This window comes from Thermobia domestica, chromosome 10, assembly GCF_964235325.1.
Source record: "Thermobia domestica chromosome 10, izTheDome1.hap1.1, whole genome shotgun sequence".
In the NCBI taxonomy this organism is placed as follows: domain Eukaryota; kingdom Metazoa; phylum Arthropoda; class Insecta; order Zygentoma; family Lepismatidae; genus Thermobia; species Thermobia domestica.
Genome location: NC_137463.1, coordinates 115,791,173 through 115,805,037, shown reverse-complemented (window position 1 = coordinate 115,805,037; position 13,865 = coordinate 115,791,173). Strand labels below are relative to the sequence as shown.

Below are 13,865 nucleotides of genomic sequence, written 5' to 3'. Positions count from 1 at the left end.
AATTCACGTTGGTATTGAATTTTGAAACACCAACCTTTGCAAACAAAGGACCTACACTTAATATAAACAGTTAACCACAACCGATCCTTGACTATCATACAAGCTCAATATTTACTATGTAGGCCGTTTACTCAGAAGAAATGATTGCAAGAATTTTGCTTCGTTTAAGACACCCAAACTCTTGAAACATCACGCATTGACAAATACATGACATTAATTTTATCACATCACTTTCAAACAATTACATTTTCTAAATACTCATTGTTTCTCCCGCATAACCAATACGCCATCTTCATTTGAGCAATATGAAAGCTCAGAGATTCTATTTCATGGACATAATTGTTGCAATTCTATTCATGTTTTGAAGGACAAAACCAGTTAGATTGTTAAACATATATATTTCAATCAGGAGACAACATTATATTATTAGCGAGCTTTCTCCTTACTAGGCCTATGTGCCGTTAGCGTGGGAAAATGGGTTTGGTTCTCACTGGCTTGACCTGGAGGTTCATGTCACATATTGCTTTGCTAGTGAAACGATCGCTAAATTCAAACAACTTAAAATCTACCATACTATTCGAGAATGATTTTTTCTTAATAACTAAGACTTACTTTCTATATGATATTCACTTACCGTTAAGTGTTGTTGATTACGACACTTACATACATCCCTCAACTTATCGCTTTAAATATTTCTCTCAAAACTTGTTTCCAATTCTTCGTGATTAACTGATAAAATTTCGCTTACAAAACACTACGAACTTTTAATTTCCAGATCATAAAATGCGGTGATGAAAGGAAAGCTGCGAAACGGCATTGCCTTTTTCTCACCCTTCATGGAAAAAATATTTCCTCTTTGTCTCTATTTCTAATCTTTTTAGCGCTACACAACTTTATGACTTTAGTGCTCAAAACATTAATTACTATTAAAGTTGACTAATATTCTGTCACAACAATATTGTTGATTCACTTTCTTCAACTACTATTACGGTGTCTTTTCTTGCTTACTTTGTTCTTGTTCTGAAACCCTGAAAACGCAGCCCATTTGTCTAATTTGAGCTTAGCCTCGACTTATAAGAGTAAAGGAAAGGTAAACGTTGTATTATTGCGAATAGGAAGGAGAAACGTTTCTCAACAGTGAAAGGTAATTACGGTTGTATTTCGTTAAATACAATCGCAAGGATTAGCAAACTAAAACGAACATTATAATGAGAGAAATGTTTATATGAAATAATATTCTAAGCAAAGTCTATTTACAGTATACGAGAAACCACAAACAACTGAGGGATCTTATCATAAGATGAAGAATAAAAGTGGGTTTGTTATACTGGCCAGTTCTGTCTTGACGGGTTTGTTACTGTACTTTACATACGGCGATTCCGTTCGACTTCCTCACTAATGATAAATTTCGCTCGTCTTCACTAATTCAATCTTCCACAACACTATTCCCTCATATGTCTTTACTCACTGAAGAACACCACACAAATAAGAATCAGTTCTAGTTGGGCTTACAGAAGAACACATGGATCTCTTGTACTGCCGCCTGGTGGCCACAGCTGCAATCGTGACTCAGCTGACCATCGTATTCGGAAGGCTCCGTTCGCGTACTTGCCAACCATATGATGAAATAGGAAATATTGATTGGTTTTGTGGAAAAAAGTCAGTTACAAGAGCAACCGAACTGTGAAAATAGAACACGAAATTAATCATTTATTTGAATTTAGAAAGGTAATGAATGGAAAGTTGAAAGGTGCAGAAACTGTGACCCCAAACGGATAAGGACCACTCTTTCAAAATGGAGAATCTTCGAAATAGTAAGATGATAGACGATTGGCTATGCTGAAAGGATCGCTGGATTTTATGACAAATTTTTAGTTCAGCTTTATATATCGTACAACGTAACGATTTAAAATATCTCCCTGCTGCACTCTATATTGATGCTCGTTGAAATGAGGAAAGAATACGATGAAACAACAAACCGAAAGTGAAGGCCAGAAATGAATAATTTGTTTACTAAATATTTTACCGAACGATGTGTGGTCCTCGGTAGTATAGTGGTTAGTATCCCCACCTGTCACGCGGGAGACCGGGGTTCGATTCCCCGCCAGGGAAAAAAATTTTGTTGATTTATGAAACGAACCCATGTTCAGCAAATACTTGCTGACTACAATCCACCATATGACTGAGAGCTACTAGATTTGCAGCAGTGACTGATAATTCCCCACAGTTGGAATCTAATTTCGCACACCTCCACTCGTATTTCTGGAACGTAATGAAATTTACGCACTACGGTGTTTCAGATTTTGTTGAAAACAAACCAGAAAATCAAGTTGCGTGCATCAAAATAATATAGCAATATCTCTTACAATTATCAGCAAAATTCACAAAGGAACAAACAAATCAGCTACAAGTTGAACACAATATTAAGGATGCTAATCACAATGTTAACTTTGTATATGGAATATTATGATGTATATTTACCTGGGTTAATAATTGAACTGGACTCTCATGAAATGCAAGAAGTAGCCTACACCTTGGACGACGGAAAAAACAAAAAGAGCAATCCCATGTGGTCTAGTGGCTAGGATACCTGGCTTTCACCCAGGAGGCCCGTGTTCGATTCCCGGCATGGGAACCTTTTTATACTACACTTATTTCGTTCCCTACAAGAAAATATCGGACAACTTAATCTGCTTTCTACGACATGCCACACCAGCAGTAACTTGACGCAAAATAAACTGTAAAACACTTTGTATATAATTCACGTTGGTATTGAATTTTGAAACACCAACCTTTGCAAACAAAGGACCTACACTTAATATAAACAGTTAACCACAACCGATCCTTGACTATCATACAAGCTCAATATTTACTATGTAGGCCGTTTACTCAGAAGAAATGATTGCAAGAATTTTGCTTCGTTTAAGACACCCAAACTCTTGAAACATCACGCATTGACAAATACATGACATTAATTTTATCACATCACTTTCAAACAATTACATTTTCTAAATACTCATTGTTTCTCCCGCATAACCAATACGCCATCTTCATTTGAGCAATATGAAAGCTCAGAGATTCTATTTCATGGACATAATTGTTGCAATTCTATTCATGTTTTGAAGGACAAAACCAGTTAGATTGTTAAACATATATATTTCAATCAGGAGACAACATTATATTATTAGCGAGCTTTCTCCTTACTAGGCCTATGTGCCGTTAGCGTGGGAAAATGGGTTTGGTTCTCACTGGCTTGACCTGGAGGTTCATGTCACATATTGCTTTGCTAGTGAAACGATCGCTAAATTCAAACAACTTAAAATCTACCATACTATTCGAGAATGATTTTTTCTTAATAACTAAGACTTACTTTCTATATGATATTCACTTACCGTTAAGTGTTGTTGATTACGACACTTACATACATCCCTCAACTTATCGCTTTAAATATTTCTCTCAAAACTTGTTTCCAATTCTTCGTGATTAACTGATAAAATTTCGCTTACAAAACACTACGAACTTTTAATTTCCAGATCATAAAATGCGGTGATGAAAGGAAAGCTGCGAAACGGCATTGCCTTTTTCTCACCCTTCATGGAAAAAATATTTCCTCTTTGTCTCTATTTCTAATCTTTTTAGCGCTACACAACTTTATGACTTTAGTGCTCAAAACATTAATTACTATTAAAGTTGACTAATATTCTGTCACAACAATATTGTTGATTCACTTTCTTCAACTACTATTACGGTGTCTTTTCTTGCTTACTTTGTTCTTGTTCTGAAACCCTGAAAACGCAGCCCATTTGTCTAATTTGAGCTTAGCCTCGACTTATAAGAGTAAAGGAAAGGTAAACGTTGTATTATTGCGAATAGGAAGGAGAAACGTTTCTCAACAGTGAAAGGTAATTACGGTTGTATTTCGTTAAATACAATCGCAAGGATTAGCAAACTAAAACGAACATTATAATGAGAGAAATGTTTATATGAAATAATATTCTAAGCAAAGTCTATTTACAGTATACGAGAAACCACAAACAACTGAGGGATCTTATCATAAGATGAAGAATAAAAGTGGGTTTGTTATACTGGCCAGTTCTGTCTTGACAAGTTTGTTACTGTACTTTACATACGGCGATTCCGTTCGACTTCCTCACTAATGATAAATTTCGCTCGTCTTCACTAATTCAATCTTCCACAACACTATTCCCTCATATGTCTTTACTCACTGAAGAACACCACACAAATAAGAATCAGTTCTATTTGGGCTTACAGAAGAACACATGGATCTCTTGTACTGCCGCCTGGTGGCCACAGCTGCAATCGTGACTCAGCTGACCATCGTATTCGGAAGGCTCCGTTCGCGTACTTGCCAACCATATGATGAAATAGGAAATATTGATTGGTTTTGTGGAAAAAAGTCAGTTACAAGAGCAACCGAACTGTGAAAATAGAACACGAAATTAATCATTTACTTGAATTTAGAAAGGTAATGAATGGAAAGTTGAAAGGTGCAGAAACTGTGACCCCAAACGGATAAGGACCACTCTTTCAAAATGGAGAATCTTCGAAATAGTAAGATGATAGACGATTGGCTATGCTGAAAGGATCGCTGGATTTTATGACAAATTTTTAGTTCAGCTTTATATATCGTACAACGTAACGATTTAAAATATCTCCCTGCTGCACTCTATATTGATGCTCGTTGAAATGAGGAAAGAATACGATGAAACAACAAACCAAAAGTGAAGGCCAGAAATGAATAATTTGTTAACTAAATATTTTGCCGAACGATGTGTGGTCCTTGGTAGTATAGTGGTTAGTATCCCCGCCTGTCACGCGGGAGACCGGGGTTCGATTCCCCGCCGGGGAGAAAAGAAATTTTGTTGATTTATGAAACGAACCTATGTTCAGCAAATACTTCCTGACTACAATCCACCATATGACTGAGAGCTACTAGATTTGCAGCAGTGACTGATAATTCCCCACAGTTGGAATCTAATTTCGCACACCTCCACTCGTATTTCTGGAACGTAATGAAATTTACGCACTACGGTGTTTCAGATTTTGTTGAAAACAAACCAGAAAATCAAGTTGCGTGCATCAAAATAATATAGCAATATCTCTTACAATTATCAGCAAAATTCACAAAGGAACAAACAAATCAGCTACAAGTTGAACACAATATTAAGGATGCTAATCACAATGTTAACTTTGTATATGGAATATTATGATCTATATTTACCTGGGTTAATAATTGAACTGGACTCTCATGAAATGCAAGAAGTAGCCTACACCTTGGACGACGGAAAAAAAAAGAGCAATCCCATGTGGTCTAGTGGCTAGGATACCTGGCTTTCACCCAGGAGGCCCGGGTTCGATTCCCGGCATGGGAACCTTTTTATACTACACTTATTTCGTTCCCTACAAGAAAATATCGGACAACTTAATCTGCTTTCTACGACATGCCACACCAGTAGTAACTCGACGCAAAATAAACTGTAAAACACTTTGTATATAATTCACGTTGGTATTGAATTTTGAAACACCAACCTTTGCAAACAAAGGACCTACACTTAATATAAACAGTTAACCACAACCGATCCTTGACTATCATACAAGCTCAATATTTACTATGTAGGCCGTTTACTCAGAAGAAATGATTGCAAGAATTTTGCTTCGTTTAAGACACCCAAACTCTTGAAACATCACGCATTGACAAATACATGACATTAATTTTATCACATCACTTTCAAACAATTACATTTTCTAAATACTCATTGTTTCTCCCGCATAACCAATACGCCATCTTCATTTGAGCAATATGAAAGCTCAGAGATTCTATTTCATGGACATAATTGTCGCAATTCTATTCATGTTTTGAAGGACAAAACCAGTTAGATTGTTAAACATATATATTTCAATCAGGAGACAACATTATATTATTAGCGAGCTTTCTCCTTACTAGGCCTATGTGCCGTTAGCGTGGGAAAATGGGTTTGGTTCTCACTGGCTTGACCTGGAGGTTCATGTCACATATTGCTTTGCTAGTGAAACGATCGCTAAATTCAAACAACTTAAAATCTACCATACTATTCGAGAATGATTTTTTCTTAATAACTAAGACTTACTTTCTATATGATATTCACTTACCGTTAAGTGTTGTTGATTACGACACTTACATACATCCCTCAACTTATCGCTTTAAATATTTCTCTCAAAACTTGTTTCCAATTCTTCGTGATTAACTGATAAAATTTCGCTTACAAAACACTACGAACTTTTAATTTCCAGATCATAAAATGCGGTGATGAAAGGAAAGCTGCGAAACGGCATTGCCTTTTTCTCACCCTTCATGGAAAAAATATTTCCTCTTTGTCTCTATTTCTAATCTTTTTAGCGCTACACAACTTTATGACTTTAGTGCTCAAAACATTAATTACTATTAAAGTTGACTAATATTCTGTCACAACAATATTGTTGATTCACTTTCTTCAACTACTATTACGGTGTCTTTTCTTGCTTACTTTGTTCTTGTTCTGAAACCCTGAAAACGCAGCCCATTTGTCTAATTTGAGCTTAGCCTCGACTTATAAGAGTAAAGGAAAGGTAAACGTTGTATTATTGCGAATAGGAAGGAGAAACGTTTCTCAACAGTGAAAGGTAATTACGGTTGTATTTCGTTAAATACAATCGCAAGGATTAGCAAACTAAAACGAACATTATAATGAGAGAAATGTTTATATGAAATAATATTCTAAGCAAAGTCTATTTACAGTATACGAGAAACCACAAACAACTGAGGGATCTTATCATAAGATGAAGAATAAAAGTGGGTTTGTTATACTGGCCAGTTCTGTCTTGACGGGTTTGTTACTGTACTTTACATACGGCGATTCCGTTCGACTTCCTCACTAATGATAAATTTCGCTCGTCTTCACTAATTCAATCTTCCACAACACTATTCCCTCATATGTCTTTACTCACTGAAGAACACCACACAAATAAGAATCAGTTCTATTTGGGCTTACAGAAGAACACATGGATCTCTTGTACTGCCGCCTGGTGGCCACAGCTGCAATCGTGACTCAGCTGACCATCGTATTCGGAAGGCTCCGTTCGCGTACTTGCCAACCATATGATGAAATAGGAAATATTGATTGGTTTTGTGGAAAAAAGTCAGTTACAAGAGCAACCGAACTGTGAAAATAGAACACGAAATTAATCATTTATTTGAATTTAGAAAGGTAATGAATGGAAAGTTGAAAGGTGCAGAAACTGTGACCCCAAACGGATAAGGACCACTCTTTCAAAATGGAGAATCTTCGAAATAGTAAGATGATAGACGATTGGCTATGCTGAAAAGATCGCTGGATTTTATGACAAATTTTTAGTTCAGCTTTATATATCGTACAACGTAACGATTTAAAATATCTCCCTGCTGCACTCTATATTGATGCTCGTTGAAATGAGGAAAGAATACGATGAAACAACAAACCGAAAGTGAAGGCCAGAAATGAATAATTTGTTAACTAAATATTTTACCGAACGATGTGTGGTCCTCGGTAGTATAGTGGTTAGTATCCCCACCTGTCACGCGGGAGACCGGGGTTCGATTCCCCGCCAGGGAAAAAATTTTGTTGATTTATGAAACGAACCTATGTTCAGCAAATACTTGCTGACTACAATCCACCATATGACTGAGAGCTACTAGATTTGCAGCAGTGACTGATAATTCCCCACAGTTGGAATCTAATTTCGCACACCTCCACTCGTATTTCTGGAACGTAATGAAATTTACGCACTACGGTGTTTCAGATTTTGTTGAAAACAAACCAGAAAATCAAGTTGCGTGCATCAAAATAATATAGCAATATCTCTTACAATTATCAGCAAAATTCACAAAGGAACAAACAAATCAGCTACAAGTTGAACACAATATTAAGGATGCTAATCACAATGTTAACTTTGTATATGGAATATTATGATGTATATTTACCTGGGTTAATAATTGAACTGGACTCTCATGAAATGCAAGAAGTAGCCTACACCTTGGACGACGGAAAAAAGAAAAAGAGCAATCCCATGTGGTCTAGTGGCTAGGATACCTGGCTTTCACCCAGGAGGCCCGTGTTCGATTCCCGGCATGGGAACCTTTTTATACTACACTTATTTCGTTCCCTACAAGAAAATATCGGACAACTTAATCTGCTTTCTACGACATGCCACACCAGCAGTAACTTGACGCAAAATAAACTGTAAAACACTTTGTATATAATTCACGTTGGTATTGAATTTTGAAACACCAACCTTTGCAAACAAAGGACCTACACTTAATATAAACAGTTAACCACAACCGATCCTTGACTATCATACAAGCTCAATATTTACTATGTAGGCCGTTTACTCAGAAGAAATGATTGCAAGAATTTTGCTTCGTTTAAGACAACCAAACTCTTGAAACATCACGCATTGACAAATACATGACATTAATTTTATCACATCACTTTCAAACAATTACATTTTCTAAATACTCATTGTTTCTCCCGCATAACCAATACGCCATCTTCATTTGAGCAATATGAAAGCTCAGAGATTCTATTTCATGGACATAATTGTTGCAATTCTATTCATGTTTTGAAGGACAAAACCAGTTAGATTGTTAAACATATATATTTCAATCAGGAGACAACATTATATTATTAGCGAGCTTTCTCCTTACTAGGCCTATGTGCCGTTAGCGTGGGAAAATGGGTTTGGTTCTCACTGGCTTGACCTGGAGGTTCATGTCACATATTGCTTTGCTAGTGAAACGATCGCTAAATTCAAACAACTTAAAATCTACCATACTATTCGAGAATGATTTTTTCTTAATAACTAAGACTTACTTTCTATATGATATTCACTTACCGTTAAGTGTTGTTGATTACGACACTTACATACATCCCTCAACTTATCGCTTTAAATATTTCTCTCAAAACTTGTTTCCAATTCTTCGTGATTAACTGATAAAATTTCGCTTACAAAACACTACGAACTTTTAATTTCCAGATCATAAAATGCGGTGATGAAAGGAAAGCTGCGAAACGGCATTGCCTTTTTCTCACCCTTCATGGAAAAAATATTTCCTCTTTGTCTCTATTTCTAATCTTTTTAGCGCTACACAACTTTATGACTTTAGTGCTCAAAACATTAATTACTATTAAAGTTGACTAATATTCTGTCACAACAATATTGTTGATTCACTTTCTTCAACTACTATTACGGTGTCTTTTCTTGCTTACTTTGTTCTTGTTCTGAAACCCTGAAAACGCAGCCCATTTGTCTAATTTGAGCTTAGCCTCGACTTATAAGAGTAAAGGAAAGGTAAACGTTGTATTATTGCGAATAGGAAGGAGAAACGTTTCTCAACAGTGAAAGGTAATTACGGTTGTATTTCGTTAAATACAATCGCAAGGATTAGCAAACTAAAACGAACATTATAATGAGAGAAATGTTTATATGAAATAATATTCTAAGCAAAGTCTATTTACAGTATACGAGAAACCACAAACAACTGAGGGATCTTATCATAAGATGAAGAATAAAAGTGGGTTTGTTATACTGGCCAGTTCTGTCTTGACGGGTTTGTTACTGTACTTTACATACGGCGATTCCGTTCGACTTCCTCACTAATGATAAATTTCGCTCGTCTTCACTAATTCAATCTTCCACAACACTATTCCCTCATATGTCTTTACTCACTGAAGAACACCACACAAATAAGAATCAGTTCTAGTTGGGCTTACAGAAGAACACATGGATCTCTTGTACTGCCTCCTGGTGGCCACAGCTGCAATCGTGACTCAGCTGACCATCGTATTCGGAAGGCTCCGTTCGCGTACTTGCCAACCATATGATGAAATAGGAAATATTGATTGGTTTTGTGGAAAAAAGTCAGTTACAAGAGCAACCGAACTGTGAAAATAGAACACGAAATTAATCATTTATTTGAATTTAGAAAGGTAATGAATGGAAAGTTGAAAGGTGCAGAAACTGTGACCCCAAACGGATAAGGACCACTCTTTCAAAATGGAGAATCTTCGAAATAGTAAGATGATAGACGATTGGCTATGCTGAAAGGATCGCTGGATTTTATGACAAATTTTTAGTTCAGCTTTATATATCGTACAACGTAACGATTTAAAATATCTCCCTGCTGCACTCTATATTGATGCTCGTTGAAATGAGGAAAGAATACGATGAAACAACAAACCGAAAGTGAAGGCCAGAAATGAATAATTTGTTTACTAAATATTTTACCGAACGATGTGTGGTCCTCGGTAGTATACTGGTTAGTATCCCCACCTGTCACGCGGGAGACCGGGGTTCGATTCCCCGCCAGGGAAAAAAATTTTGTTGATTTATGAAACGAACCCATGTTCAGCAAATACTTGCTGACTACAATCCACCATATGACTGAGAGCTACTAGATTTGCAGCAGTGACTGATAATTCCCCACAGTTGGAATCTAATTTCGCACACCTCCACTCGTATTTCTGGAACGTAATGAAATTTACGCACTACGGTGTTTCAGATTTTGTTGAAAACAAACCAGAAAATCAAGTTGCGTGCATCAAAATAATATAGCAATATCTCTTACAATTATCAGCAAAATTCACAAAGGAACAAACAAATCAGCTACAAGTTGAACACAATATTAAGGATGCTAATCACAATGTTAACTTTGTATATGGAATATTATGATCTATATTTACCTGGGTTAATAATTGAACTGGACTCTCATGAAATGCAAGAAGTAGCCTACACCTTGGACGACGGAAAAAACAAAAAGAGCAATCCCATGTGGTCTAGTGGCTAGGATACCTGGCTTTCACCCAGGAGGCCCGTGTTCGATTCCCGGCATGGGAACCTTTTTATACTACACTTATTTCGTTCCCTACAAGAAAATATCGGACAACTTAATCTGCTTTCTACGACATGCCACACCAGCAGTAACTTGACGCAAAATAAACTGTAAAACACTTTGTATATAATTCACGTTGGTATTGAATTTTGAAACACCAACCTTTGCAAACAAAGGACCTACACTTAATATAAACAGTTAACCACAACCGATCCTTGACTATCATACAAGCTCAATATTTACTATGTAGGCCGTTTACTCAGAAGAAATGATTGCAAGAATTTTGCTTCGTTTAAGACAACCAAACTCTTGAAACATCACGCATTGACAAATACATGACATTAATTTTATCACATCACTTTCAAACAATTACATTTTCTAAATACTCATTGTTTCTCCCGCATAACCAATACGCCATCTTCATTTGAGCAATATGAAAGCTCAGAGATTCTATTTCATGGACATAATTGTTGCAATTCTATTCATGTTTTGAAGGACAAAACCAGTTAGATTGTTAAACATATATATTTCAATCAGGAGACAACATTATATTATTAGCGAGCTTTCTCCTTACTAGGCCTATGTGCCGTTAGCGTGGGAAAATGGGTTTGGTTCTCACTGGCTTGACCTGGAGGTTCATGTCACATATTGCTTTGCTAGTGAAACGATCGCTAAATTCAAACAACTTAAAATCTACCATACTATTCGAGAATGATTTTTTCTTAATAACTAAGACTTACTTTCTATATGATATTCACTTACCGTTAAGTGTTGTTGATTACGACACTTACATACATCCCTCAACTTATCGCTTTAAATATTTCTCTCAAAACTTGTTTCCAATTCTTCGTGATTAACTGATAAAATTTCGCTTACAAAACACTACGAACTTTTAATTTCCAGATCATAAAATGCGGTGATGAAAGGAAAGCTGCGAAACGGCATTGCCTTTTTCTCACCCTTCATGGAAAAAATATTTCCTCTTTGTCTCTATTTCTAATCTTTTTAGCGCTACACAACTTTATGACTTTAGTGCTCAAACCATTAATTACTATTAAAGTTGACTAATATTCTGTCACAACAATATTGTTGATTCACTTTCTTCAACTACTATTACGGTGTCTTTTCTTGCTTACTTTGTTCTTGTTCTGAAACCCTGAAAACGCAGCCCATTTGTCTAATTTGAGCTTAGCCTCGACTTATAAGAGTAAAGGAAAGGTAAACGTTGTATTATTGCGAATAGGAAGGAGAAACGTTTCTCAACAGTGAAAGGTAATTACGGTTGTATTTCGTTAAATACAATCGCAAGGATTAGCAAACTAAAACGAACATTATAATGAGAGAAATGTTTATATGAAATAATATTCTAAGCAAAGTCTATTTACAGTATACGAGAAACCACAAACAACTGAGGGATCTTATCATAAGATGAAGAATAAAAGTGGGTTTGTTATACTGGCCAGTTCTGTCTTGACGGGTTTGTTACTGTACTTTACATACGGCGATTCCGTTCGACTTCCTCACTAATGATAAATTTCGCTCGTCTTCACTAATTCAATCTTCCACAACACTATTCCCTCATATGTCTTTACTCACTGAAGAACACCACACAAATAAGAATCAGTTCTATTTGGGCTTACAGAAGAACACATGGATCTCTTGTACTGCCGCCTGGTGGCCACAGCTGCAATCGTGACTCAGCTGACCATCGTATTCGGAAGGCTCCGTTCGCGTACTTGCCAACCATATGATGAAATAGGAAATATTGATTGGTTTTGTGGAAAAAAGTCAGTTACAAGAGCAACCGAACTGTGAAAATAGAACACGAAATTAATCATTTATTTGAATTTAGAAAGGTAATGAATGGAAAGTTGAAAGGTGCAGAAACTGTGACCCCAAACGGATAAGGACCACTCTTTCAAAATGGAGAATCTTCGAAATAGTAAGATGATAGACGATTGGCTATGCTGAAAGGATCGCTGGATTTTATGACAAATTTTTAGTTCAGCTTTATATATCGTACAACGTAACGATTTAAAATATCTCCCTGCTGCACTCTATATTGATGCTCGTTGAAATGAGGAAAGAATACGATGAAACAACAAACCGAAAGTGAAGGCCAGAAATGAATAATTTGTTTACTAAATATTTTACCGAACGATGTGTGGTCCTCGGTAGTATACTGGTTAGTATCCCCACCTGTCACGCGGGAGACCGGGGTTCGATTCCCCGCCAGGGAAAAAAATTTTGTTGATTTATGAAACGAACCCATGTTCAGCAAATACTTGCTGACTACAATCCACCATATGACTGAGAGCTACTAGATTTGCAGCAGTGACTGATAATTCCCCACAGTTGGAATCTAATTTCGCACACCTCCACTCGTATTTCTGGAACGTAATGAAATTTACGCACTACGGTGTTTCAGATTTTGTTGAAAACAAACCAGAAAATCAAGTTGCGTGCATCAAAATAATATAGCAATATCTCTTACAATTATCAGCAAAATTCACAAAGGAACAAACAAATCAGCTACAAGTTGAACACAATATTAAGGATGCTAATCACAATGTTAACTTTGTATATGGAATATTATGATCTATATTTACCTGGGTTAATAATTGAACTGGACTCTCATGAAATGCAAGAAGTAGCCTACACCTTGGACGACGGAAAAAACAAAAAGAGCAATCCCATGTGGTCTAGTGGCTAGGATACCTGGCTTTCACCCAGGAGGCCCGGGTTCGATTCCCGGCATGGGAACCTTTTTATACTACACTTATTTCGTTCCCTACAAGAAAATATCGGACAACTTAATCTGCTTTCTACGACATGCCACACCAGCAGTAACTTGACGCAAAATAAACTGTAAAACACTTTGTATATAATTCACGTTGGTATTGAATTTTGAAACACCAACCTTTGCAAACAAAGGACCTACACTTAATATAAACAGTTAACC

The 13,865-nt window shown here is 36.4% G+C and overlaps 8 non-coding genes across 8 annotated transcripts; all 8 read left to right on the top strand.

Moving 5' to 3' along the window:
• The first annotated feature begins 2,040 nt into the window (after positions 1-2,040).
• On the top strand, positions 2,041-2,112 carry TRNAD-GUC (transfer RNA aspartic acid (anticodon GUC)). The gene has a single exon. It is a non-coding gene; the product is annotated as a tRNA-Asp (tRNA).
• Positions 2,113-2,563: 451 nt separating this feature from the next.
• TRNAE-UUC (transfer RNA glutamic acid (anticodon UUC)) lies at positions 2,564-2,635 on the top strand. The gene has a single exon. It is a non-coding gene; the product is annotated as a tRNA-Glu (tRNA).
• A 2,163-nt stretch (positions 2,636-4,798) lies between these two features.
• TRNAD-GUC (transfer RNA aspartic acid (anticodon GUC)) lies at positions 4,799-4,870 on the top strand. The gene has a single exon. It is a non-coding gene; the product is annotated as a tRNA-Asp (tRNA).
• A 451-nt stretch (positions 4,871-5,321) lies between these two features.
• Positions 5,322-5,393, top strand: TRNAE-UUC (transfer RNA glutamic acid (anticodon UUC)). The gene has a single exon. It is a non-coding gene; the product is annotated as a tRNA-Glu (tRNA).
• Positions 5,394-7,556: 2,163 nt separating this feature from the next.
• Positions 7,557-7,628, top strand: TRNAD-GUC (transfer RNA aspartic acid (anticodon GUC)). The gene has a single exon. It is a non-coding gene; the product is annotated as a tRNA-Asp (tRNA).
• Positions 7,629-8,078: 450 nt separating this feature from the next.
• Positions 8,079-8,150, top strand: TRNAE-UUC (transfer RNA glutamic acid (anticodon UUC)). Its single transcript has one exon. It is a non-coding gene; the product is annotated as a tRNA-Glu (tRNA).
• Positions 8,151-10,836: 2,686 nt separating this feature from the next.
• Positions 10,837-10,908, top strand: TRNAE-UUC (transfer RNA glutamic acid (anticodon UUC)). The gene has a single exon. It is a non-coding gene; the product is annotated as a tRNA-Glu (tRNA).
• A 2,686-nt stretch (positions 10,909-13,594) lies between these two features.
• TRNAE-UUC (transfer RNA glutamic acid (anticodon UUC)) lies at positions 13,595-13,666 on the top strand. The gene has a single exon. It is a non-coding gene; the product is annotated as a tRNA-Glu (tRNA).
• The last annotated feature ends 199 nt before the right edge of the window (positions 13,667-13,865 follow it).